Below are 20,799 nucleotides of genomic sequence, written 5' to 3'. Positions count from 1 at the left end.
GTAGGCTAGTTTGTACCTAGTGCTTATTTATTGTCATTTTGACATGTATGATGCTAGCCACATCACTAGTGGTCTAATAAGACCTATTAGGTCCTTAGGTAAGGTTAAATTAGTTGCTAAGTGGATTTTCACTCCTAAGTTGCTATTATGCCTAAAAGTTGCCCAACAGGGGTTAGGTTGACCAAAGTGGTAGAAAAGTTGACCAAGAGTCAAAATCCATCCTAAAATATCTAAATCAACCTAATAGGACCCCTTACCAAGTTTGGTGAACTCATTTATTAAGAATTTTAAGTTATAGAAAAAATTTCTCAAAATTGCAAAAGTTGCAATTTTCCAGCATTTGCAACTTTTTCTTGCAATGTTGAAAATGAGTGCAAAGAGTTATTTAGGGGTTTGAGCATGACCAAAAGAGGTTTTAAACGCCTATATAAGTCCATTCTTGATCAGTTTCAAGGGTTGGAAGTGTTTTGGTCATACAGTGTACAGTTTGGGCTTTGAAATGCATAGCAGCGACTATGTAAATGGAAGTTTTTGGTGTTGTTTTGGATTGAGAACTTGGATATTTTTCCTTGATTAGTTATTTTAATTTTTCTTCTTGTTTTCTAAGCCTTCAATCAAGTTTTTTTTTTTTGTCTTAGTTATGTACATAAATTTCTTTTTTAGACTAGTTTCTTGTAAAAAAATTGCAGTATTTTGGTTTCTTGGAGTTTTCCTCCTATTCCCACATAGAAATAGCTTGAAAACATGGGAAATGGGAGGTTGCTCACTGTACATTTTTTTTTCCAAAAATAGGGCTCAATAAAATGAAGGAAACCACTTATATGGTGATGCCCTAGGCGAGAAATGTGTCTTGGCTAGTGGAAATATGGTTGTAACTATTAACATATCACATGTTGTGTCTTGGAGGTGATCGTGTCCAATAGAAAGAAATTTATGCAAGATTTTGCATAACCAGGTTCAAAACCCCCTTCTAGCTTTGGTTTTTAGCCTTTCTGTGTTTTTGGTGTTTGTTATATGGTGGAGGCTTAAAATTTATGGAATCATTTCTATTTTTGAAAAGGGTATTCATATCCCTAATCTATTTGAGGCTTTTTGTGCAATTTTTTTTTAGCAGCACTCAATTTCAAGTTTGAAAACCCTCTTTTCTTAGTTTGTAGCAATAGCATTTTGAAGTTTGAATGCATTTGCTTCCAAGATCTGTTATGACAGATTGGAATAAGTTGTAACATGTCATTTGAAGCAATTTTAGACTATTATAAACTTTTTTTCCTTTTGTGGAAGTCTTTCACATGCAAAGTTTTGGTTTTGGCATTCTTGTAAAGCATCTATAACAACAAAATTCAACCTTTGTCATAAAGTTGGACTAAACTTTGTGCAAAGTTTATTTTATAATTCTAACATGTTTTAATGGTTCTAATGATGCCATTGGAAGCTTCAAAACCTTCATTCCATTTCTACGACTCATTGGTGCCTAGTGAACTGGGAAGCTAGTGAGAAAGTCCACATAATCAATTGTGCAAGTTAGCAACAATTGTTGAGATTCCTTTGGTTTTTGTTGGTGTGAAAATTTGAAAGAAGAGAATATTGGATTTTTTCCAAGGTTTGGCGAGACAAGAATCACAATCAAGGTTCTAGAATTTACCTTTGGAGTCCTAGGAAAGGACTAAGAAATTAAGCAAGCCTTGTAGTACATCACTCAAGATGTATTCGAGTTTGAAGACCTAACCTAGTAATTTCACCTAGCATAGTATAGAGCATTTATGAGGCCCTAAAAGTTGAAATTTTAATAAAAGAAGAAATCAAAGGTTTATTCTTTCATCAAAAAATCAAAGATCAAACTATGAAAATAATTCTTTGATCCCTTGAGTGATATAGAGTGAATTTTTTGATGAGCTAAGCTTGTATGAAATTTTTATTCAACAATAGAGCATTATGTCAGCTTCATCAAGCACAAAATTCAGAAAGGGTTCTAAAATGCTAGTTAAGAATGCAATTTGTGAAGCACCCAAATTAAAATTATACTCTGCAATTGATGAACACAAGGATCCCAAAGGAGTACACTCAATCATTCCTTTGAAGGTACTTCTTATTCATGATGTAAGGCATTTTACCACTTTTCAATTCAAGAGTTGGGTAATTTCAAGCTAGATCAAGCATACAATGCATTGTGTGAGAATGGAGCATTAAATCCCAAATACAAGAATTTGGAGGCTAAAGGTTTGACTCATATCCTTCATATGTTGAGGAACTTTCAAATAAAATGGATCAATTTTATATTGAGTCAAGTCCACAACATGACCTTTTGGCTTGAGAAACTAGTCACAATCACCAAGAAGATGATCCATTGAGTTACTGGTTACCCAATGTTGGAAAAGTCCAAGGCAACCAAACCCTAGCATGAGGATAACTAACTAGGAAAACCCTAGTTGAATGGGACAACAGAGGCATGAAGTTGAACAATGTCACTAATATGGAAATAAAATTTACAATTAATGTCATAGCCCACAAGATCTATAGTTCAAGCCCACCCAACAATGTTCCTTGTGAAGCCATTGACATGTTTTACAAAGTGGTGATAAAAAACTTGTCATTTGATCTTTTCAAGTTGTAGCATACTAAGTTGAGTAAGCACATGGAGAGCATCTAAGCATCCAATAACAATCCATGTAAGTTCAAATAGCTCTCTTCTAATGTTTTTTGTAATGCGGAGCCTAATCAGACTCAGAGGCTTATTTATCATGGTTTTCTCCCCATATTATTTCTACGAGGGTTTAGGGCCAACATCCTCAAGATGGGGTCAAGGGGAAAATATTTCAATTACAAAAAATGCAAATGGAGGACTATCTTTATCAAAAGGATTTATGGAAGTTGTTGGAAGGAAAAACCAAGAACTAGGGATCTATGACAAATGATGACTAGGATCTTTTAGACAGAAAGGCACTTGGAAGCATTCAATTATGCCTAGCACCATTGGTGGAATTTAATATTACAAACGATAAAAAAGTTGATGCAGACCCTAGAAAAACTGTATGAAAAACCCTCCACTTCAAACAAGGTATTTCTCATGAAGCATTTATTTAATATGAAAATGAAAAAAGGTGGATGTATTAGAGATCATTTAAATGAGTTTAATACTTTTACTAGTCAGTTATCTTTTGTGGGTATCAATTTTGATGAAAAAATTAGGGCTCTCTTGATTTTGTATTCTTTGCCTAAAAGGTGGAATGGCTTGGTAATGGTTGTAAGTAATTCCATTTTTGGATCTAATACTCTAAAATTTGATTATGTGGTCGGTGTTATTTTGAGTGAGGAAACTTGTAGGAAAACCTTAGCTGGATCTACATCAGGAAGTGCTTTGAATGCATAAAGCAGAGGCAGAATAACTAAGAGAGGAAATAATTTTGGAAATCATGGGAAATCAAGAGAAAAGTCAAAGGGGAAGAGGTTTCAATCTAGAGGACTAAGAGATTGCTAGTATTGTGAAAAATCAGGGCATAAGAAGAAAGATTAGCAGACTTGAAAGAAGAATGAAGGAGATAAACCAGAAGGGAACAAGAAGGAAAATGTGGTAAGTAAAAAATCTAAAGAGGACATTTTTCTTCTTTCTTTAGAAAGTATTGATTATTAATAGGTTTTATATTCTAGTGCTTCATTTCATGCTACACCTCATAGAGGTTATTTTATTGATTATGTCCAAGGGGATTTTGGGCTTGTTTATTTGGGGGATAATGAACCTTGTTAGATTGTTGGAAAGGGAAAAGTTAAGATTAAGTTGTAGAATGGGAATCATTGGCTACTACATGAGTTATGGCTACTACATGAGGTAAGACATGTTCCAAGGCTAAGTAGGAATTTAATTTCAGCAAGGCAACTCGGTGATGAGGGTTATGTAGTTACTTTTAATGATAAAAATTGGAAGGTTTCAAAAGTTCCCTTGTAGTAGAAAAAGGTGTGAAAGTAGGCACCTTATATCTTTGTATAGGTCATATTGTTCCTTCTACTTGGATTGTTTTAGAGAAAAATGAATGTTCAGGAACAGTTGCTACAGTTGTGTAGGGAGAACAAATAGCTGATGTAGATTCTAATACAACACTATGGTACAACACACTTGGGCACATGAGTAAGAAAGGTATGAAAGTACTTCATTCAAAGAAAGTTTTACCAGGTTTGAAATGTGTTAATATGAATTTCTATGAAATTTGTGTGTATGGAAAACAATAGAGAGTGGGTTTTTTGAAGACTAGGAAGAAAAATAAAAGTGAGAAATTAGAGATTGTGCATACAAATGTATGGGGACTAGATTAGGTATCTTCCCTTGGTGGCTCTCACTATAATGTTATGTTTATTGATTATGCAACTACAAAAGTATGGGTTTATTTCCTTAGACAAAAATTTGATGTATTTCAAACTTTTAAGAAATGGAAATACTTGGTTGAAAATGAGACTGGAAAAAAATTAAAATTTCTCAGATTGAATAATGGTGGTGAGTATTGCAGTCATGAATTTGAATATTATTTCTTTGCTAATGGTATTCATACACAAAAAATTGTTCCAAGGACTCCATAGGAAAATGGAGTAGCTTAATGCATGAACAAGACTATAATGGAGTATGATATTCATCTTAGATCAAGAACTACAATACCTACACCTAAAGAGCCAATAATAACCGAAGTCATTGATACTGAGGACATACCCATGAGCTAGCCTATTAATATTCCACCTATTGCTCAAACTGCACAAGTACCTAAGACTCCTCCTTATCTATAAGGATTGTCTTAGGATGTGCCTCCAAAAGAAAATCCTATTATCACTAATTTGATTGATTAGCTCAAACAAATGACAATGTAGATTCCCTTATTGGATTCACTTAAAGAAATTCTAGTCTATACCAATGCAATTAAAGAATCCTATATCAAGCAGCCTGGAAGGAAAAAGAAAGACCCTAATATATCCATGTCTTAGGCCAACTTTTTAATCTCATGTTAAGTAAAGTTTTCATGCCTAAGTATTTAGACCCAAGAAGTCTAGTTGTAACCATATTAATTAATGGTATCCAAATTCATAATGGTTTAGTTTACTTAGAAGCATCAATTTATGTTATGAGCGGACAAGTTTTGTTGAAGCTTAGTATCATTGGTTTATGGGACAGACGGACAATATTTCAGTTAGCTAATAATTCCATAGTCAAGCCTAATGGTATGGTTGAAGATATTCTTGTTACCCTAGATTCTTTAGAATACCCTTTAGATTTTATAATCCTATCACCCAAAACCACTCTTGTAGGTTACCCATTAATCCTAGGAAGGCCTTGGTTGGCCACGGCTGATGCTTGCATTGCATGTCGTTTAGGAAAGATGACTATATCAAATGGAATAAATACCAAAAGGTTAACTCTACATTCTCCAATAAAACCCCAAAGTGAACTTGATGGAACTATCTGGCCTAACTTGGGAGATCCTACTTTTGAAGTAAGCTCTATGCAAAAACTCATAGTCATTGAAAGAAATATGTTCATGGCATCCCAAGAAGAAGATGACATTATTGCAGCAATCCTTACCAACCAATATGATTTTGAGAAGTCATCTTGTGATGATCCAAATTGTTCTCTTTAAACAATACTACCCAAACAAACTACATCTTAGTTTCTCGTAACACCTGATTACCTTCACACTTTGCTACCTCATGAGATAAAGTCTCCATCCATAGTAGAAGTGCTGATGTTACAAAAAGTAAAAAAGAGTTCAAATTTCTTCAAGAATGGAACTAAATGTTAATAAAAACCTCACTGAGTATAGTATGTCCAGTATTCTCAAGTTTTTATAAGATGGCTAGAAAGCCTTTGCATGGGATTACACTGACATGACAGGCCTAGATCCTAAACTCTATACTCACAGAATATATATAAGCCCATAATACAAGCTAGTAAGGCAAGCCCAAAGAAGAATAAACCCTACTTTGAGGGGCATAGTAAAAAATGAGTTGCAAAAACTTCCTAGTGCAGGCTTTATTTATCCTATCTCTGACAATTAGTGGGTTTCTCCTCTTGTCATTGTACCAAAGAAAGAAGGAAAGTGGAGAGTCTATGTTGACTATAGAGAACTTAACAAAGCCACGAAGAAGGATCATTTTCCTGTATCTTTAATTCACCAAGTGCTTGATAATATGGTGAGAAAAAAGTACTTCTCATTTCTAGATGGCTTCAATGGGTATAATCACATACAAATATCACTAGAAGATCAAGACAAAAAAACATTTACATGTCCTTGGGGAATCTTTTCTTATTCAGTCTTTCCATTTGGATTATGTAATGCCCTTGCTACTTTTTAGAGAGCAGTGTTGGGTATTTTCTCTGACATTGCTATTGATTGTGTTGAAATCTATATGGATGACTTTACAACTCATGAATCAACATTTGAAGAAGCACAAGCTAACTTGGAAAAGGTTCTTTAGAGAGGTCAAGATTATAATCTTTCTCTTAATAGTGAAAAGTGCTACATGATCATGGAGGAAGGAGTAGTCCTAGGATATTATTTTTCATCTTTTAGAATTTAGGTTGATCCTACAAAAATTGTAGTTATAAACACATTTCCCACACCGGCTAAGTAGAAGGATGTCATAAGTTTCCTCAGCCATGCTGGTTATTACAAAAGATTCATAAAATATTTTAGCGAACTTCCAGCACCATTTTATAATTTTTTGAAGAAAGAAGCTAAATTTTCATGGACAAAAGAATGTGAAGCATCATTTTAGAAGTTGAAGGATGCTTTGACAAAAACATCTATTCTAAGAGGACCTAATTGGAAGCTTCCATTCCATATCCACATAGATACATCTGATTATGTTATTGGAGTAGTTCTGGAACAAAAGGAAGGTATTATTGGACATGCAATTTACTATATTAGTAAAAATTTGCAAGGAGCAAAATTGAATTATACTATTACTAAAAAAGAGTTATTAGCAGTTTTTTATGCACTAAACAAGTTTAGCAACTACATTACAAGCTATGAAGTATTTATATATACTAATCACTTAGCTATCAAATACTTAATGAGTAAACCTGCCATTAGTGGTCGATTTCTTGTCATGACTATAAGAGCCAAATGATCCTGTAGCAATTGATGATAGTTTTCTTGATAAGCACTTGTTTTCTATTGATTCTTTTAACCCATGGTATGTAAACTTGGAAAACTACCTTGCTACAGCGAGAACACCACCATACTTTTCTACTAAACAATGTCATCTATTAGTTGAGAAGAGTTTTAACTTCTCTTTGATCTTAGGCTTTATGTTTTTTTATAGGACTAGACTAGGTCACAAGGAGATATATTTGAGAAGATGAAACTTATGACATCCTTTTGGCATGCCATGATGAGCCATGTGGAGGACACTTTTTTGGTAAGAGAATAGCCTATAAAATCTTGAAAATTCAGTACTACTGGTCTACTTTGCATAAGGATGCAGCAAAGCATACTCGGTACTGTGATAAGTGTTAATGTATGTGACATCCCACAAAGACTGATGAAATGCCTATGTAGCTACCGATAGTTGTCCCACCCTTTGACAAGTGGTTTATTGAATTTGTTGGACCTATTAAGCCCTCTTCTAATTGAAAATATTACATCTTAGTATGTACAAATTATGCAACAAAATGGGTTGAAGCCAAAGCTATGAGACATGCCAAAGATCACAAGGTTGTTGAGTTCCTTTATGAATACATATTCACTAGGTTTGGAGTACTAAGGGAGATTTTCATAGAAGTACATGGTGCATCATGGAAAGTCTTCATCCTATCACCCTTAGGCCAATGGCTAGGTTGAAATCACAAACTAGGAGATTGAATCTATTCTCACTAAAACAGTAGTTGTGCATAAAAAGGATTGGGCTACTCACCTTCCTGAAGCCATATGGGCTTACTGTACCACATGGAAAACCACCACAGGGTTTACTCCTTTTGATTTGGTGTATGGAAAATCTACCTCTATGCCAATTGAGGTCTAGAATAAAACACTCTACACTAGTTTAGATCTGGATATATATATCACCAGAGTACAACAAGACTAGTTATTGCAATTAAATGTGTTGGATGAATACAAGAAATCTCTTTTACATAATACAAAGTTGATACAATAGCAACAAAAAAAGTGGCATGATAAGTTCATCCATGATAAGAAATTTTCTGTCAGAGATTGGGCATTGTTATATGATTCATGATACAGCATACACCAGGGAAATTTTAGACCAAATGGCTCGGGCCTTATGAGATTATATTAGTATTTGACAAAGGAGTTGTACAACTTTCAACAATAGATCCTATTCAATTCAAGTTACTCATCAATGGGCATCATCTAAAACTTTACAACAAACCTATAAGTCATGATGAGTTCCTCAAGTATTTCCAAAGCACAGCTGCAGCAACAACTCTTGTAGCTAATGAATCTAGGTCTTCCAACCACGATTCTATTGATTCTTGATTCCATTCAAGACCACCATAATAAAAATTTTACATTTTTTGGAATAATTTCTCCATAATAATTTTTCATCTCACCTTCTCTCTTTTCCACCCATCCACCCCATCCCATCACTTCATATATGCAGGTGTAGTTTTTGGACAACTCTTACTGTAACACCTTCAGGTTAGTGCCAAATATACTCATACATACATTATTTCTATTCATTAATTTTTAGGATTTTGTTTCATTTTAATTTTTCACTCTTGCTTAACTTGGCTTGGTGGGATCCATACCATTACTTAGTTGGGGGGATACTATTCCATTTTTCAAAACTATTCTATTTTTCAAAATTTCTCTGTGACATGACATGATGATCTATCCCTTTGTGATTGCATTATAAAAATCAAAATGAATTAAAGATATTAAAAGATGATCTCAATTTTTAATGATGTGTTGCAATGTCTTCAGGGTGGTAGCCTTGGCATGCGCAAGTTTTTATGAGATGCTATGTAAAACTCATATCATTATATTTTGTGCAAACAAACCTTTAATTTTATGATCAAGTTATAGTTTGTATGTTGTATTCTTCTATAGTATTTTGTTTTGTAATTTACTAAGGTCTATGACTCTCCATCACTAAAATCTATGAGAATTGTGTTCTACAAGTTAGAAATTTGTTTGAGAAAAGCAATGGGAGGTGACCTCCAAAGGCATGAACCAGTGGACCACATGGTTTTGTTAAATGGTGTGCCCACCTATGAAATGCTTAGAAGGAGAGGATGGATGGATTATTGTTTAATCATTAAGGGGTTTAATGAGGAAGTTTCTCTATAATTTATGTCCACTTTGAAAGATAGGGTTGTAGAAGTTAAAGGTTTGAAAGTTGAGTTCACAGAAAATGTAGTTGTTGAGGTGACAGGGTTGCCTTAGGAAGGTGAACCATGGGTGAAATATTTTGACCTAGGAGAAACAAGAGCAAAGTTCACTTTGCATGGTGATCCTCAATTAGATATTGACAAGAAACAAGGAACTAGGTGATTATCTTTTCCCTTGGAGTTCATTCAGCTAGCTACATTTATTATTCAGTACTTCACCTATGAGGGATACTACAAATACCTACATATTTTGCACTTCAAAATTCTTAGTCATCTCTACCATGATGATTGACCGATAAATCTTCCTAGCTTCTTATTTAACATTGTGAAAAGGTAGTCTTTTTTAGTTCATTCAAGAAGCAACCAATCCATTTCACCCCATTGCCTAATAAATTTAATGGTGGAAAGGGAATTAAGTAGACAAAAGGTTGATACATGAAAAAAAAAATTGTGAATGAATGAGGTTGAACCTAAAATAGTCAGCCCTAGAGGTCATGATGTTAATAGGAGAGAACAAACATCTTGGTCACCTAGAAAAAGAATTTCCAATTCTAGAGCCTCTACTTCTTAGAGGAAGAAAAACAAAATTGTAGAGGTTCTTAATATTCCAAAATCTTCATCGACTATAAGGTCGAGGTCTACATCTAGGAACGGTAAGGGTAAAATAATAGAATTGGAAGAGGAAACATTAGAACCTTATCCTAGTGACAATGCTAATAATATGGAAGAGAATGTTGAAAAAACTCCTAAAGTAGTGGCAAAGGAGGGGGTCATTATGAAGAAAAAGAAATGAAAGAGTCCTTCGAGCTCATCCACACTCCCTATGAGGTGAAGTAAAAGACTTTTTAAGAAAGATACTAAAGCATCTATTCCTATTGTTAACATTTATTCTTTTGAATTTGTAGGAAATGAACCTTTGAACAATTCCTCTTCTGAGGAATTGAATAATCAACTTACAACTAAAGACACAATAATATGAGAGCAGAGACCAGAAATAGAGATTAGCCCTAGGGTTAACTACATATGGAAAGATAGTGATCAAGACTTTAATGACTCTAAAGACATAGAGGAATATGTAGATAATTCCACCGAACTAGATATTAGTATGAAATCAAAGGAAATGCCTAAGTTTGGGACTGAAATCATTGAAGAAGTACCACAACAAGGTAGTTAGGAAATGTTAGAAATGCTAGCTAAGGTGGCTATTGATGTTAGTAAAGAAACCAATTCAATTAGGACAATTGTTGTGTGGAAGGGTAATACCTTTGCACCTGAAGAAATAGTTAAAATTCCTCACTTTCCTTCTAGATGGGTGGATATACTCAATCAAGAACCTTTAGCTCCACCAAATTTATCTACACCTCTTGTAGTAGGAATAAGTTTGTACCAATAGTTGTTATGGAAAAATACATAATGGAATTTAGAAAAAGAAGAATTGAAATGAGTCATTAATGAGTAGAATTCTCCATTGGAGAAAAAATCAAATGAGATTGAGGTATTGAAACAAAGAATTGATCAAATTACTAGGTTAATTCCATAGCTGATGGAATTTAGATCTCTCTCACTAGTGTATGCAATATTCCTTCAAGAGCAACTTGTTAATTTCAAATTAACAAGGATTGTAGAAGGCCTCAATCCATCCATATCAACTCCCCATGAATCTTACTATACCTTTCAATCTACCCCAATGACTCTGAAGAATCTATTGTGTGAATAGTACTTGCACAACCTAGTAGTTCCTGATGACATAGAGTGGAATTCACTCTATGTAGGAGATGTACAACTTAGAGTAGTTATGTTATGGATGCAAAATGAGATGATTTGTAAACACCAGGTTGTGCCGTGTAGGGAGAAAGAAATTTTAGTTCCTTTAATGATGAGGCATGAGGTACAACACTCCATAAGAACATATTTTGACTAGATCTTTGTCACATGAAACACTAGTCGAGCCAATAAGATCTATCTAGTAAGAGAACAAGCCTTTGCAAATTGAGACTAGCATTTCTCTTGAGATGTTGTTGTAGCAATTAATGCCTCTGGGCAAAAATGGATAAGGATTTCATAGGATTTAAAGAGAATGGAACCTCACTTACCTCAAAATTTAACCCTTGCCACAAGAAGAGTTTCATGGTATGCTATGTTGGGCAGGACACTCCTTAACCATTGGGTTCCATTAATGTTACAACCTTCACTTTTCCTTGATCCATTTCTAGTAATGAATGACCATGCAGTAGATTATGACATGGCCTCTAAAGTCCAACATTAGGAAAGACTCAAAGAGACTCAAGGATACTTTGATCATATTCATGATAAGCCAGGGTAGAGAATAGCTAATGATTAGAGGGTTTGTGCCAAGGTTTGAAACTTTATGATTTTTGGGAACCAACAATAATTTAGTTGGGGAGAATGATGGGCTCCTAATTTAGCCATTTTTCTTACCACTTTCTATCCTCTTCCTAAGACATTTGATTGCACATATGCATATGTTTATGGTATTAAGCATATAAACTTATGGTTTCCATGTATATGATTAAATATGTGTGTGAACATAAGATGGAATGTGGATATCTCTAAAGACATAATACCTACTTAATTTCATGGATAAGAATGGTGACTATAATAGTTATACTTATTAATGGATGCTTTCACTCCTAAGCTATGTTTTGGGTAGTTACCTCCTATAGCAGTAGGTTTGCAAGAGTAATAATTAAGACTAAGACCTTTTCCAAATGTTGATGATGTGGAAATATATATGTGTATATGGTTGGATGTGTTTGCATTAATTATCTTGTAGGAGTTGAACATGGATATTCAAGGATCAGTATAATAGCGCAAGAGTCATCAAAGCCAACGACAATTGCAAAATCTTTGTAAGCAAGTCAATGCCTTCTATTGCATGCAATGCATAGACTTAGTGTGCACTATATTTTGGGATTGTTCATGGTCAATAATGTTTTTGTTATAAAACTTTATGAGTTTTAACCAATCCTCATTAAGAATTGATCATAGGTTTAGGAGTTAGTGGTAGTTTCTTTTTAAATAATCAGTTGTTGTGACTCTTTTAGAGTTAGTCGAACAAACTAGTTTTTTATACATAACTCTTGGATATTGATTCAATCAAGTGTATTCATTTTAATGGATGAATGCAATGTTTAGCTTGAGTTTGCAACTATTATCTTGATTGTACTTCCCATTCATCCATTTAAGGGGGGCCTACTTGATGAGTGAGTTTCTTTTTTAGTATAGAGTTCATTTCCTATTCATTTAGATGTTTTAGAACTCTGTTGTTCTTATAATCATTGATACCAGAATCAATAGACTATTCCTGCAATGCAGTCAGTTGAAGTAGTTCCTAATTTTAATTTCCTACTTTGATTAGAATACATTTGCTTATCAGTTTTAGTTTAGTTTTCTTGAAGCATAAGTATTTAAATTCCTTAAATTGGCTTAGAAGAGGAAGTTTGAAGCATATACTTTACAGATGCCATTCCAAGTTTAGGTCCCTAGTTGATAAATTAAATAAGACTAAATAGTGCATTAGAAATCATTTAGGGTGTCCAATCCTAAATTAAGCAGTATATTACTTGGTTGTGGCTAAGGCTTTGAAGGCTTCTATGGTTGTATTGCAATGGTTTTTTATTGAATAATACATGGCGAGGATGCTTTTGGAGGCTAGATTTTTCCTTAATGAGAGTTTCAGAAGGTATGTCATGTGTCACATTTTTATGGGTGTGTTGACTATTCTCTTATATGTAGATTTCAATAACACATTTATATTTTAGATATGTTATGGGTTATGTGGAAATCGTTATATTTTTGTTTGAAAATTTCCTTACATTAACCTTGTTCTAAAATAGAAAAATGCTAATAACCTAGTATTAGAGAAAATCTTATGTTGCTTGTGAATTTGTTGTGAATAGGGTTATGAATCTCTAATTGAGTTTGGTTGTAGGGTGGAAATGTTAGAATCTGACCTAGAATTATAGAGGGTTACAAGGATAGTTCAAGGAAGCAGAGATTTGGATAATATAATGACAGATATGTTGAGACAAATTGCAACTACACTTGAAATAGTCTAAACTTCCCAAATAAGAGGAAGGCCTATTGAAGATTTAAATGATGAGGAAATTGAGGAAGTAGTTATATGAAATGTTGAAGTGACACTTTAATAAGGTGATGAAATAATTTTTTGAGCCCTTAAAATTTTTAATGCAAGACAACATTTCAATTTACATAACTATAACAGTAAACTAGATTTAGATGAATTTCATAATTTGGTTATCGAGATCTAGAAAATATTAAAGTACAAATGTAGATCAGAAGGTAAAGGTTTCTAGAATTAAGTTGAAAGGATAAGCTTTATTATGGTTCTAACATTTTCAAAAAGAAAAATAAAGAAAAGGAATGGAAAAATTCAAGTTGTCGGACAAGATGGTGAAAAAAATAAAGAGTAAATTCTTGCTTGGTGATAAGTTAGCTTATTGAGGAAGAGGGAAAATTTAATGTAAAAGAAAAATATTATAAAGGAGTATACAAAATAATTTTATAGATTGGATATTAGATCTAAGCATATGGATGATGAGGTTAAAATAATTACAAGATACCTTGATGGTTTGAGGATATCTATTTAGGATGAGATGGAAAGCATTGAGGAAGCTAACCAATTTTCCTTAGAGGCTAAGGAGAATTTGAGAAAGATATGGGAGCATAGAAAAAGAGGAAGAGGTGGTAGAGTTAAAAGATGTAGTACATTTAATGTTGGAGGAATATCTTATTAAAATTTGAAAAAATGAAAATTAGAATGGAAGGAAGAAAGTTCATATCAAGGAAGAGGAAGGAGTTTCCCTAGAAGTAATAATTATAGGAGGGGTAAGATTTTTCAAAAGGGAACTTATTTAAAATGTGGAGAAGGTCATGTATAATTTGAATGCACACAAGGAAATTCAAGAAATAATCCTAGTCGCAGTAGCAAGAATATATTTATGTAGAAATAGTCACCTGAATCTATGAACAAATAAAAAGATGGAGAAGTCATAATGGTTAAGAGGGAGCTATGTGATGAAAAAAATGAGTAGCAAGAATATATTTATGTAGAAATAGTCACCTGAATCTATGAACAAATAAAAAGATGGAGAAGTCATAATGGTTAAGAGGGAGCTATGTGATGAAAAAAATGATCAAGAAATAGTATTCGGGGAAATTATTTTGAAGATCAAGTGTAAATTTATAATAAATAATTGAAAATTCATCATTGATAGTAGGATTTCAGATAACCTACCATCAAAGGAATTAGTCACCAAGTTGTAACTACCAAGGATGAATTATCCAAAGCCATATTAGATTGTATGGATAGAAGATGATCGTAAGGAATTGGTAATTGAGAAATGTATAGTAAAATTTAAAATTATATCTTATAATTAGTGATGAAGCTCTTTGTGATATTATCTTGATATATTTTTGTAACTAGATCTTGTCATGTAAACCTTAACACCATGATAAACAAGATGTACATGATGTTATATTTAATAGGTATATCGTAGTGTAAAATAGAATGAAGAAAGTATTGTTACTTTTGGTAGGAGATTCTAAGAATGAATATTGTACCATAAAAAGGTTTTGTTTGATTGAAGGAAGGGATTTTTTATGGTATGAAGAAAGAAAGTATGTGTTATTCTTTGATTATGAAGAAACCTAATTTGAGAATGATAGGTGAACACCTTAAGAAAATCAAAGAGTTACCAAAAGAATTTGAAGACATGTCACTATAGATAATGTACTTGAAGGACTATCCCCTATTAGAAGTATCATTCACTTATGGATATTGTTATGGGGGAAAATTTTCCAAATATAGCACTACACTACATGACACTTATAGAGAATGAGAAATTTCATAGGCAAGTGTAAGAGTTGTTGAAGAATGTTCTTGTTAAAGAAATTTTGAGTCCTTATTTAGTACATGAAGTATTGGCACCTCAGAAAAATGAACAAAATCATAATATAGAATATATATCCTTTTCCTAGAAGATCAATGACATAGTGGATTATTTGAGTGGAGAAAAGTATTTTACTAAGATTGATTTGAAGATTGGTTATCATTGTATCAAAATAAGAGAAGGTGATAAATGGAAGAGTGCATTTAAGACTAATGGGGGTTTATATGAATGGCCAGTTATGTATTTTGGTTTAATTAATGCACCTAGTACTTTTGTGAGACTAATGAATGAAGTATTGAAGAAATTCTTGAGGTATATTTGTGATTTTGTGTCGAGATGATATTCTATTTTTTTGTAAGATTAAGGAAGAGCATTTTATTTACTGTATCATTTTAAAATGAAAGCACTTCCATGTTAAGAGAATTTATCTCTTTGAGTAAGTGGTCAGGGGTCATGTCAAGAACCTTGATTAGGTATTTGCATGGATCTAGCTATTTCTCCTTGTTCTATTTCTCTCTCACTATTTCCAACCGCTTTCTAACAACTTTCCTTGAGAAACTAAATGATTTGACTTTTTGGGTCAATGAAGACCTAATGAGTCAAGGTTGAGATCGACCCTAACCTAGGTCAAGAAAAACCTCAACCCTAACCTAGGGTAGATTTGACCTCAACCTTGACGTCGGGTCCAAATTTCAAGTTCTAGAGGTCTGGAGATATCAAGCATATAAAATTTTCATTTTCCCACTTCCAGGTCAACTATTTTTTATTTTAGAATGGTAAACTCTTAAATTTCATTTAATCTAGGTCAATTTCTAGGGGTTAAGGTTAATTGGGATTTAATTCTCCAATGTCAGCATCTCTAGAAGTTTGTACCCTAGATCACTACATAAGGAAGCCTCCTCTCACTTACTCTAATGTAAAAAATGCATGAGAAGATATATCACACAATACATTATCAAGAATTCAAGCATTATCAAGCGTTCAAGCATTCAGTAATTCAAGCATTCAAGATCCAATTCATCAAGGAGATCCATTGTTAGCCATTGAAGATTTCAATCTCTATGGAGCCCTCTTATTGAATATTTTTTCATCCACATTCATTCAAGACCTTCCTATGAAAAGATCCATCCAAGATTGATGTTGAAGATATAATGCCATTTATTTGAGGCATCCTACACAATTCTACATTCATTTGGAGTATCCATACTAAAGAATTTGAGCAAATATGCAAATCAAATCCATGAAGCCCTCGAATACCTAGATGTAGAAAACTTGTCATAGAGAAGAAAAAGACAAGAAGAGACAAGGGTTTTCTCTAAAAATATGCAAATTGTATTCTCAAATAAAGAAAAGATTAAGAATTACAAAGAGATCAATCTTTATAAAAGGACATCGAAACCCAAAAAGCGTAACCTAAAAGGTAAAAGCTATTTAATAATTACTAAGTAAATATTAAATAGAGAATGCAAAAAGTGCATAAAGTGAAATTTTAAGAAGGGAGAAAAGGTAATTTAATTAATGAAATTAAATTAACCGTTTTCTCTAACATCCCCCTTAAGATGAGTAGCAATGCAATTACAAATAGTGTAGAAAGAGTAAGGAAACTACAATGCAATGTTGAAAGAAAAGTCATGTCTTGACAACAAGGCCTGATGACGTACCCAATCATAAAAAAATCTCTATGAAATGGAGAAATAGAGAAAATCTAGTGGGAAAAGCTCTACTCCAAAAAGAGATAGCTAAAAACCTAGTGAAGGACTACAGAAGCATCCAAGTAGAGGAATTGGTCCAGAAGATAGGAACAAGAGGAATCATGAAGAAAACCACTAAAGCATCTAGAAGCTACAAACTTTATCAAAAAGAAATTTCTCATTGGTAGAACCTCCTCTAAAATGGAACCTGACTAGGTAGAGAAGACTATAATCTAAATAAAATCAAGAGGCAAATAAAGTCAAACAACTATACTTGAAAATACAGATGGCATGAAACACCAAAGCCTGAATAGCTGATCAATTGAACCAAGGAAGAATGAGAAACAATAGAAGAACCCCCCAATGTAGACAAGGGTGAGGTGATAGGCAATTGAGAAAGTGGGCAAAGAAGAACTATAAGTGAAGGAAACACAATCAAGATGCACGAAAGAATACATAAGTGTGCACTAAGGTGATCAATCTCACACATGTCATGAGGCTAATGTCATAGAAGGGACACTCACTAGACAAAGGAAGATGGAAAACAAAGGAAAACATATACTCCCCATGACACTTTACCAAAGTAGTAAATGTACAATAGGGCACAAGATATAATGAATACCAAGAATACAATAATTTGTGCGAGTGCCTCAGATGACACTACTCAAATCAGAAGGTAAAACAAGGCAAACAACAAAAATGAAAATAAAAGTGCAATATGGCACTTTATCTCAGTGCATTTGCATAAAAATGATTGTAAATGATATAAACAATGATCAGAAAGGGAAAAGAGGTGTTACACTAGATAATACATCCCAAAAGAAGAGATCCCATGCCACAAAACTGATCCCCAGACCTAAAACATCCAAGATATCTACCATAGAGCAATCAAGAAAAAACTATGATAGAAAGAGAATGGATTAAAATATAAAACAAAAACTAGCATTTCTAAAAAGAAGACTGAACCAACTTTCCAAAAATATAATGTTTTTGAAAAACAAAGATGGGATGCTCAAGATATGCCCTCCAGAGTGAAAAACTAAACATCTAGCTTTGATTGCTAAAACAAGCAATCAAACTACATCAAAACCAAAAAACTCCTACACCACTATCTCCATCTCAGAACCAACTTTCTGGTACTTCTTTTAGATTGAAAAAATATGTTTGTATGCTTAAGTTAGAGCAAAAAAATAAACAAGGCCCATAGAAATGCATTAAAAAATAATAATAATAATAATAAATAATTTAAAAATAGCCTTTTAAAAAAGGTTCCACTGACTGACCAGTGGCCAGATAGTGTATTGGGTGGCCGTGATGGTGGGAGGAAGGAGTTGCAATCGAGCGAGGTCATAGTGGCAAGCAAGAAGTGCCACTGGCAGCAATGGCCTACTAAGTGATGATAATCACCAGGAGCTGCTATGGTCCTCGGGACCATCGACAATTATTGCTAATTGCTAGCAATCTCAGTGACTATTGGTGGGTTTTGTTAACCACAGTACTAAAAAAACTCCATTTTTAAAAATTTATTTTGCAATTTTTGTAAAAAATACAGCCTCAAAGTGCATGCAGAGGCCATATGGCCCGACTGGGCAAAATTTTTTGCCTCCTAGATCAACATTGTCTAAAATGGACAAACTTTATATAGAAACATGGGTTTGGATGCCTTCTGGATCCATCCATGAGGTTTGTTTGGTATCAAGCTACTCCAAAAATTAGTGACCCCCCAATTTTCTCAGGAAATACCTAAAAAACTCTAGATCTAATCGGTCAAACCCTTGTTCTCTCTTTTTCTCCAAATACCAAAAAAGCTACAATAGATTTGGCTCTGATACCATGAAGGATTTGAGAAAATACAAAAATCAAATGCACAAAGCCCTTGAATACCTGCATGTAGAAAACCTACCATAGAGAAGAAAAAGACAAGAAGAGGAAAGGGTTTGCTCTAAAAACATGCAAATTATATTCTCAGATAAAGAAAAGATAAAGAATTACAAAGAGATCGATCCTTATAAAAGGAGATCAAAACCAAAAAGGATAACCTAATAAGTTACAAAGGGTAACCTAAAAGGTAAAATCTATTTAATAATTACTAATTAATTATTAAATAGAGAATGAAAAAAGTGGATATAAAGAAAAATCTTAAGAAGGGAGAAAAGGTAATTTATTTAATGAAATTAAATTAACCTTTTTCTCTAACACATACTTCTGGATTCAAGGATTTGAATTCTCCATGAGGATTTCAACATAAGTAAGGTGAATAGTTCCATCTACTTTGGTTATACATATTTCAATTTCAATTACATTTCAAGGTTGATTCCAAACCATGGTTTGACCAAGGAAAACACCTCATCCAAAGAAAAAAACCATTTTTCTTGGATTTATAGATATGTGACAGTGAATATTAGTGCATATTTGGATACCCTTTTCAACAAACCTCTAAGATCCACCAACAGAATTTTTTTCAAAGAAATGCAGATCAAGGTCAGCAATGAAGGGGTAAGATTGTGCCTCACTATCTAGGTCAAGGTTGACCTAAACTTAGAAGGAAAATTTTTTTCTAGGTTTTCTTTGTCTTGGCATTTCTAGTCCAGAGCAAGTTGCAGAATTTCTTGAAACTGTACATAGACATTAGAAATCAGCATTTTCTATATTTTCCCTACTTTAAGGTTAGTATTGTCTTTTACTTATTCAATATTTCAAGTACATATTTTCTATAGTAGATTATAGGATTTCCTCTTTTTTTCATATTTTCCATCATTTGATTCATTTGTGCATTGATCATTTCTTTGTGATCAATCATTTTGGATCTTTCTTTTTGGAATTTGGTTTAAGGATAGGTCCTATATTCCCCATTTACATCATCATCACATATATATTTTACCCTATTTATATTATTTCTTTTATTCATTTTGGTGAACCCTACATGCTTACCCTCTTTGCTTTTTTGAAATTACATGCCCTATTGTGTTTTGTGTTGTTAGATTTCATTTTATAATTATCTTGTTAGTGTTAGATTTGTCTTTTATGTTAAATATTGCATGTTAATTAGATTTCTTGCATCTATATTTCAAAAATACACAAAAATTACAAAATCTCTTTCAAAATAAAAATATATTTATGCTTTATGTTTTCTTAGTTTAGTTCATTTGCATTGCATCTGTTTATTAGCTTTACTACTTCTAGTCCCACTTCTAATATTTTGGTTGGATGAAATCATAGACTTATGGGTGCCTTTGATCTTTAGTCTTCTTCTCCTTTCCTTAGGGTCCCAGATGACAATGTGATTATTCATGATTCCAATCCTATTATGGAGTAAAACTCTTGTCACTCATCTCATGATAAGGATAATTCTTTAAGAATTCCTCCTTAACAAGTTCAAAAACTTTCAATTGAACTTGATAAAATGGTTAATCAACCCATTCAAGAAAACCATAATCAATATTCTATTCAAGCAATCAAGGATCTTAATAAAGTTCTTCGTGATAGTGATCAAGGTGTTAATCTCTTGTGTGGTATTACTAACCTTGTACATTCAAATTTTAAACCTTTAGCTCAAGAAGCTCAAGATTTAGGGTTGATTCCTCCTTTCACTAGTGTAGAACCTTCTTTGATTCCTTTACCTAGTGTTCCTACTTATATTCCTTCTTTGGTGACTACGATAGTTCCCTCTATTCCTATGAGTGTTCCTCTTGTGTTCCTTCCTATATCACAACCTTCTTATCATAATGTTCTTTTTACACATTCTAATCCTTTGTCAACTATAGTTCCAAGTGTTCCTCTAGTTGTGTCTTCCATTCCTATAGCTTCATACACTTTACCTAGTGTTTCTAATGTTTTTGTTCCTCCTATT

The sequence above is a fragment of the Cupressus sempervirens genome, chromosome 9, assembly GCF_028749045.1.
Source record: "Cupressus sempervirens isolate cs-2001-9-10 chromosome 9, ASM2874904v1, whole genome shotgun sequence".
Lineage (NCBI taxonomy): Eukaryota > Viridiplantae > Streptophyta > Pinopsida > Cupressales > Cupressaceae > Cupressus > Cupressus sempervirens.
The sequence above is the reverse complement of the archived record's forward strand: the minus strand, read 5'-3'. Positions refer to the sequence as shown.